This window comes from Palaemon carinicauda, chromosome 12, assembly GCF_036898095.1.
Source record: "Palaemon carinicauda isolate YSFRI2023 chromosome 12, ASM3689809v2, whole genome shotgun sequence".
NCBI classification, from domain to species: Eukaryota; Metazoa; Arthropoda; class Malacostraca; order Decapoda; family Palaemonidae; genus Palaemon; species Palaemon carinicauda.
In genome coordinates, this window is record NC_090736.1 from 98,507,760 (window position 1) to 98,515,259 (window position 7,500).

Sequence of the window (7,500 nt, forward strand, 5' to 3'; positions counted from 1 at the left end):
GAACTGATAATTATTATGAATGAGATTATAATGTTCAATGAAAACGCAGAGAGAGAGAGAGAGAGAGAGAGAGAGAGAGAGAGAGAGAGAGAGAGAGAGAGAGAGAGAGAACAAGTAAATGTTGTAGACGAACCTGTAAAGAATTGTAATGAATAGGCATACTTAGGAGAGAAAGTAAATGTTTCCCCAGGACAAGAAAACAAAATCAAAATGATAATCGTGGGATGGAGAGCTTTTGGTAGACAAATTAAGATTATGAAAAGTAAAATACCACTTTAGCTAAAAAGATAGGAACTTAGTCAGATCTCCCTACTAGTATTAACTTATGTACCAGTAACGTTGAGCCTTACTAAAACATTAAAACGTAAGCTAGTTACAACTTAAAGATATATGAAAAGAATAATGATGGGGATAACACTATGAGACATAAAAACAGTAACAAGGTTACCGAAAAAAAAGAAAAAAAAAGTAGACATGGACTTAGGTAGGACATATAAAGAGAATGGAAATAAAAATAGAAGGACACTGGGAACAACAGAATGGGTACCTAGATATTACAAATGATGCAGTGGAAGTAATAGAATATGATTAATTAGCAAACTAAGAAAGTTAGCGGGTGATGAGTGGAATAAGAAAACAACAAACAGATGCAAAATGAAATGACATGTCTGAGGCCTTTGTTTTGCAGCATAGTAGTAATAGTTTTATATATGTGTATATATATATATATATATATATATATATATATATATATATATATATATATATATATATATATATATATATATATATATATATATATATATGATGATAAAGTTTAGCACATTTAGACGTGTTTTTCATATTCAAATAAGCCATATATATTTTTGATACATTAATGTCTGGATTCTCTTAACGACCTCGGGATCAGAGCCCCAGGCGAAATCACACAAAGACAAGAGCTTGTAACCAGCCAGGAATTGAATCCTGGTCGGCAACCTTGTATAGACAGTTACTAAACCACTTGGCCACGAAAAAAGATATAAGTCAATGACAATTCTTCTGAACTTATACCTGTCGAATTCAGATGTTTTGTACTCAGAATTGAAATCAACCCATCTTCACCATCGTAGCTAACTGGTAGTTTGTTACTTGGCATTCGATTAATGATAAAGTTTTTCACATTTAGACGTGTTTTTCATATTCAAATAAGCCATATATATTTTTGATACATTAATGTCTGGATTCTCATAACGACCTCGGGATCAGAGCCCCAGGCGAAATCACACAAAGACAAGAGGTTGTGACCGCCCGGGAATCGAACCCTGATCGACAAGTTTGTGTGATTTCGCCTGGGGCTCTGATCCCGAGGTCGTTAAGAAAATCCAGACACTGATGTATCAAAAAAAGATATATATGGCTTATTTGAATATATATATATATATATATATATATATATATATATATATATATATATATATATATATATATATATATATATATATATATATATATATATATACACACACACACACACACATATATATATATATATATATATATATATATATATATATATATATATATATATATATATATATATATATATATATATATATATATATATATATATATATATGATAAAGTTTTGCAAATTTAGACGTGTTTTTCATATTCAAATAAGCCATATATATTTTTGATACATTAATGTCTGGATTCTCTTAACGACCTCGGGATCAGAGCCCCAGGCGAAATCACACAAAGACAAGAGCTTGTAACCAGCCTGGAATTGAATCCTGGTCGGCAACCTTGTATAGACAGTTACTAAACCACTTGGCCACGAAAAAAGATATAAGTCAATGACAATTCTTCTGAACTTATACCTGTCGAATTAAGATGTTTTGTACTCAGAATTGAAATCAACCCATCTTCACCATCGTAGCTAACTGGTAGTTTGTTACTTGGCATTCGATTAATGATAAAGTTTTTCACATTTAGACGTGTTTTTCATATTCAAATAAGCCATATATATTTTTGATACATTAATGTCTGGATTCTCATAACGACCTTAGGATCAGAGCCCCAGGCGAAATCACACAAAGACAAGAGGTTGTGACCGCCCGGGAATCGAACCCTGATCGACAAGTTTGTGTGATTTCGCCTGGGGCTCTGATCCCGAGGTCGTTAAAAAATCCAGACACTAATGTATCAAAAAAAGATATATATGGCTTATTTGAATATATATATATATATATATATATATATATATATATATATATATATATATATATATATATATATATATATATATATATATATATATATATATATATATATATATATATATATATATATATATATATATATATATATATATATATATATATATATATATATATATATATATATATATATATATATATATATATATATATATATATATATATATATATATATATATATATATATATATATATATATATATATATATATATATATATATATATATATATATATATATATATACACACACACACACACACACATATATATATATATATATATATATATATATATATATATATATATATATATATATATATATATATATATATATATATATATATATATATATATATATATATATATATATATATTATTCGATTATGGCATCTGGGTCTGGGCCCTAAAATTATATCATGCTATGCTTGTGACTGGGAACCAAACATATGATATTAAATATACAAAGACTGGAAATTTAATCAACCTCTCGAATTCCAATCTCCCTTGTTTGCTTTTACATTAAAACTGTTACACCTTAAAAAACTAATAAACAAGTTTGAAGACAGTTAAATAACTCCCTGATAGTAATATATAAAATACTGAATATCCAAAGGTACCTTAAATACTAAGCAGGGTAATTACTCTAAAGAATTATTTATGACTTTCTATGGCTCTTAACAAGATACGAGCGGAATATGATTTTAAACAATAGTGATTGGAATAATACACTCTCTACAAAAATAAATATATTCTATTCATATTACAACACTTTGAAGGAATCTACATAATAACAAAATTAGTCACTCAAAAAAATTAAGTCAGAACAAAACTTCTATTAAGACAAAAATTTTACGATCTGAAATTATATAATTACTTGACCTTATATATAAATATGAATAAACCTTAGACTAACACAAACGAAATACTGCAATGAGAATTTTACATAAGATTGAAATTAAATCTGAATAATACAATATTCAAGTTTGATACTCAATGAAAATAGATAACCAGGTCACAATATAAACACCTAACCTTCCAACAGGGCCATTTACAAAATTTTAAGATAATTTTTATATGTACTGACTACAAACTGTATATGCGGGCACACAATCATTTTGGAAAGGATACACTATAGGTATTGAACGTTTTTCAAACAATACTCGGAGCAGAGAGAGAGGCGTAATGGTGATGGCTTAAGGCTAGATTTTCTATCTGTCTCTAACCCTGGTGTCGCCTTTGTATAAAAAACTAGCTGCTTCCAGAAATTTCAAAAATACTTGGGAAGCGTGGGTGCCTTGGACTAAGGGTATCAGAGTTTACAAACGCACCTAAGAGATGACTCTCCCAGCTAGCTCCGCCCACCCTTTAACCCGGAATTAAAATAAAAAAGATAACCTCCTATCACTAGACCCTTCGTGAAGATTCCAAAGCACCTGATACTAAACATTCTCTCTCAAACATCAATGTATAACTCATAAGATAGAAAAGAACATTACCTAAGCCCTTGTTCATATTGTGTATGATCAAATAACTCTCTCAAACAGGTTACGTACGGCTTTGTAACAAAGAAAATTCTTAAAAACAATGTAAATTTATATATACTAATTTGAATAAAGAATACTATGAAATTAACGACAAATGTCTTACGTAATTTACATAAGACATCTATGTCCACATGAGAGGTGCTCATTTTACAGGCTGGCTAACCTTTTCTTCAATGCATAAATAAAATAAAAATAAAATCATCAATAAACTACTGCATTTACTCTAACTAGACCAGGTTCATATCAGATAACTTCCTGCCAAAAAGATTATTTATTCCGGGCTTGAATCCATCGATTCAGACCGAGATAAATAATCTGCAACCAAGTTATCTTTACCTGATATATGCTTTGCTTGAATACAATACTTTTACAAACATAATGACCACCTAGTTGACATTTTATTATTATTTTTTCATCTTATTCACAAAAGTTAAATTATCATGTTCCGAGTACAACTTAATCTCATTCTGTGGTTGATTTACGTAAATGAAAAACTTGTTTATCGCTATGATTGGTGCTTGCAGTTCAGATTTCAAATGTCGAGTCGACTCGTTACTGTTTCTTCAGCTTCGACAACATAGCATGTGTAGGGTGAATAATTATTTCCTTGTCTTCTTGCAAAAAGACAGCTCCAATCCTGTTATCTGACGCATCCACTTGGATGACGAATTTCTCCGTGAAATCTAGTGCTTGAAGTATCAGTTTCAAAGTTGGTAATGCCTCTGGCAGATTTTCCCTCTTTCCTGATATCTCGATGATATAGGTCCAGTCATTGTTTTTACCAAATCCGGAATGGTTCTGGGAATGAGTTGGTGAGACGGAATCTCCTTTTTGTTGCATAGACCAACACCTGCTAGCCTACCACAAACTGTGTGATCGTACTCTTCCTACCAAACCTTTTTCTTCATCCTTGACTCATTTTCAAGTCTTCTAAGGAAAATGTTCTTATCTCGCCAATTCCTCTCCTCAAAATCATTGGCATTTCCTTTTTCCTTGTCTCTCGATCCTTCCTTTTCCTACCAGCATTTTCTCTGGTCCTTTGCTGAAGGGTCCTGCAACCTGTCTGTCCACACTCTTCCTACCAAACCTTTTGTTCGTTTGTCCTTGACTCTTCATCTTCATGCCTTCTAGGATAATTTTCTTATCTCATTGATCCTTTTCCTCAAATTCTTGACATATTTTCCTTCCGTTTCTTCCCGATCTTTCTATTTTTCTGCTATCATTTTCTTCAGTCTTTTCTTGAAGGGTTTTCCTCGTACTTCCATCAGGCATAAGGGAGGTTTCTTGATGCACTCATTGGGCTTTTTAGCTGTCTGACATATGGGATATGCAAGGCAAAACTGGCTCCCGTCCTTATGCACGCCTGACCAGAAAAAGTGTTTCATTATCTTCTCTGTTCTCTTCTTTATCCGCATATGTCCCGTCTCGTGCGGGACGGTGATCAACTGTCTTCTCAACAGCATGGGAATTAATATCAGCATTCCCAGGGATATCGGCAGGTCTTTGCTCCCTAATAAGCAACCCATCCTTTATAAACTAACAGGTCGGAGACTTCTGCGCTTCCGTATCGTCCACCACACTGTACAATAACACTGTTAATGTTTCATCCTTCTGTTGCAGTCCGATCAGCCTTTTCCTACTCACTAGTCGTACTTCTAACATTGAATTTTCTATTTCTTCCAAATCCAGTTATTCTTTGACCTCTTGTCCGCTCATCAATCATTTCTCTTCGCTCGGGCCTACTCTTGAATTCTCTTCTTGTGTACCATCAAGGGAATCCTCTTCTTTGGAAGACTAATCTTCTAAGTTCATTGCTACTTCGATTTATTTTTCTTCTTTTTCCTCTTGTCCACTTTTCTGTTGTTCCTCTTCACTCAGGCTTACTCAGGAATTCTCCTCTTGCATACTATCAAGGGAAGCCTCTTTTTTCAGAAAACAAATCGTCCAAGTTCATTGCTCCTTCGATTTCTTTTTCTTCTTCATACTCTTAGTTGTAACACAACGAGGGAACAGAGATGCGTAGTCCTTCTCGAATTCAGTCGTGGGACTATACTTCAAAGGTTTCTCTGTTAAAATGGGACAAAGCACGAAGGGTGCTCTACTAACCTAATCACCCCGCAGGATGTCTACTCCTCTAATAGCCAATGAATCCTTTACCATAAAGTCCAAATTACCTGTCATCAACTCGAATGGCAATTTTAAACAGAAAACAAGGGTGACCTCTTCACCTCCTATTCCCTTCAATTAACCAAGTCCCCTGTGAGAAACTTTTTCAAAGACGGGTGTACTCATCGCACCACCACACTATGGTTACAGCCTGTGTCACACAATATCCTGACTGTGGTTCGCTCACACCTGTCTATTGATGCTAACATATCTTCTTAAATAGATCGTCTAAAGGCATCCAGGCTGTTTGGGCTCGTCCTATTCGCTGTATAAACTTTAGCTCTATTATTTTTCTCTCCTTCCTTTAGTGATTGCTCTTTTGTCTTTGCATTCTGTGAAGTCGAATTATCCTTAATCACTTGGGCGACTGCTTTCGGTTGGTTTGACTAACATTCCTTACTGATATGGCCTCTCTTGTCATACTTAAAACAGAAAATATCAACCTTCTTCACGTCTTTCACGATACATGAAGGAGTAAGATTCAATGTTTGTTTCTGTGTTACCATTGCATTCTGCTTAGGGACAGTAACCGTGCTACTTCCATTGTAACTGTTGAACTCGTTCCCGTCGTTATTACTGGACTGGTTTCCATGGTTCAGTGAATACTTGACACTTGGACAAAAGGATGGTGGAAACTTCATTTTCGAGGAGTGTTTACGACAGATAATATTGTAATTTTTATTTAGCAATCCGGCTTTATTAAGTTTCTTTACCTCTCTGTCTCTCAAGCACGTTCGAATGTGTTCAGGAATTTCTCGTAGATACTACTCTAGTATCATCAATTCTTTCAAATCCACCATCTCCTTTACGTTATCAGCGTTTATCCATCTTTTAAAACATCATAGTACCTGATAAGCGTAATCCAGAAAATGTCATATCCTCGTCCTTCCACAAACTTCGGAAATATTCTTTATAAAAGTCTTGGGTCATATGATACACTTGCTGCACGCACCTCTTCTCTTCTTGATAGTCCATCCTCTGGTCCTGAGATAAGGATAAATAGGCACTACAGCCTTTCCCAGTATGTACGCTCTGCCCTAATAAAGATAATTTATCTTCTGGCCATTCCATCATCGACGCGACCGTTTCAAAAGGATTGAAGAACTCATCCGGAACTTCTACAATATTTTGGTATCAACACCTGGACATTTGCTATATCAATCATCTGAGATACCATCCTTGCACGTGCATTCAACAGTAGTTCCAATTGCCTCACATGTCATACATCTTATGCCCGTTTTTCTTCTTGTCTTGCCATCATCTTCAACTTAATCAAATTCTCCTCCGCTACAATACGTCGAATCTCAGCCTACACATTGCCTTCTGCTTTCAACCCTTCAGTTTCCAGGTCAGTTGATCCTTGCTTCGCTATAAATTCTTCTTCAGCCTCCTCCAACACTTTGCAAGCTCCCACAAATTCTCTTCCCACAACTTTCCCCAGTTTATTAAGAGTAGACAATTGATTTGGCCATTAATCATCCCAATCGTTGCATGGGCGCCACATGCCATTAAGATAGAGGGTCTCTGA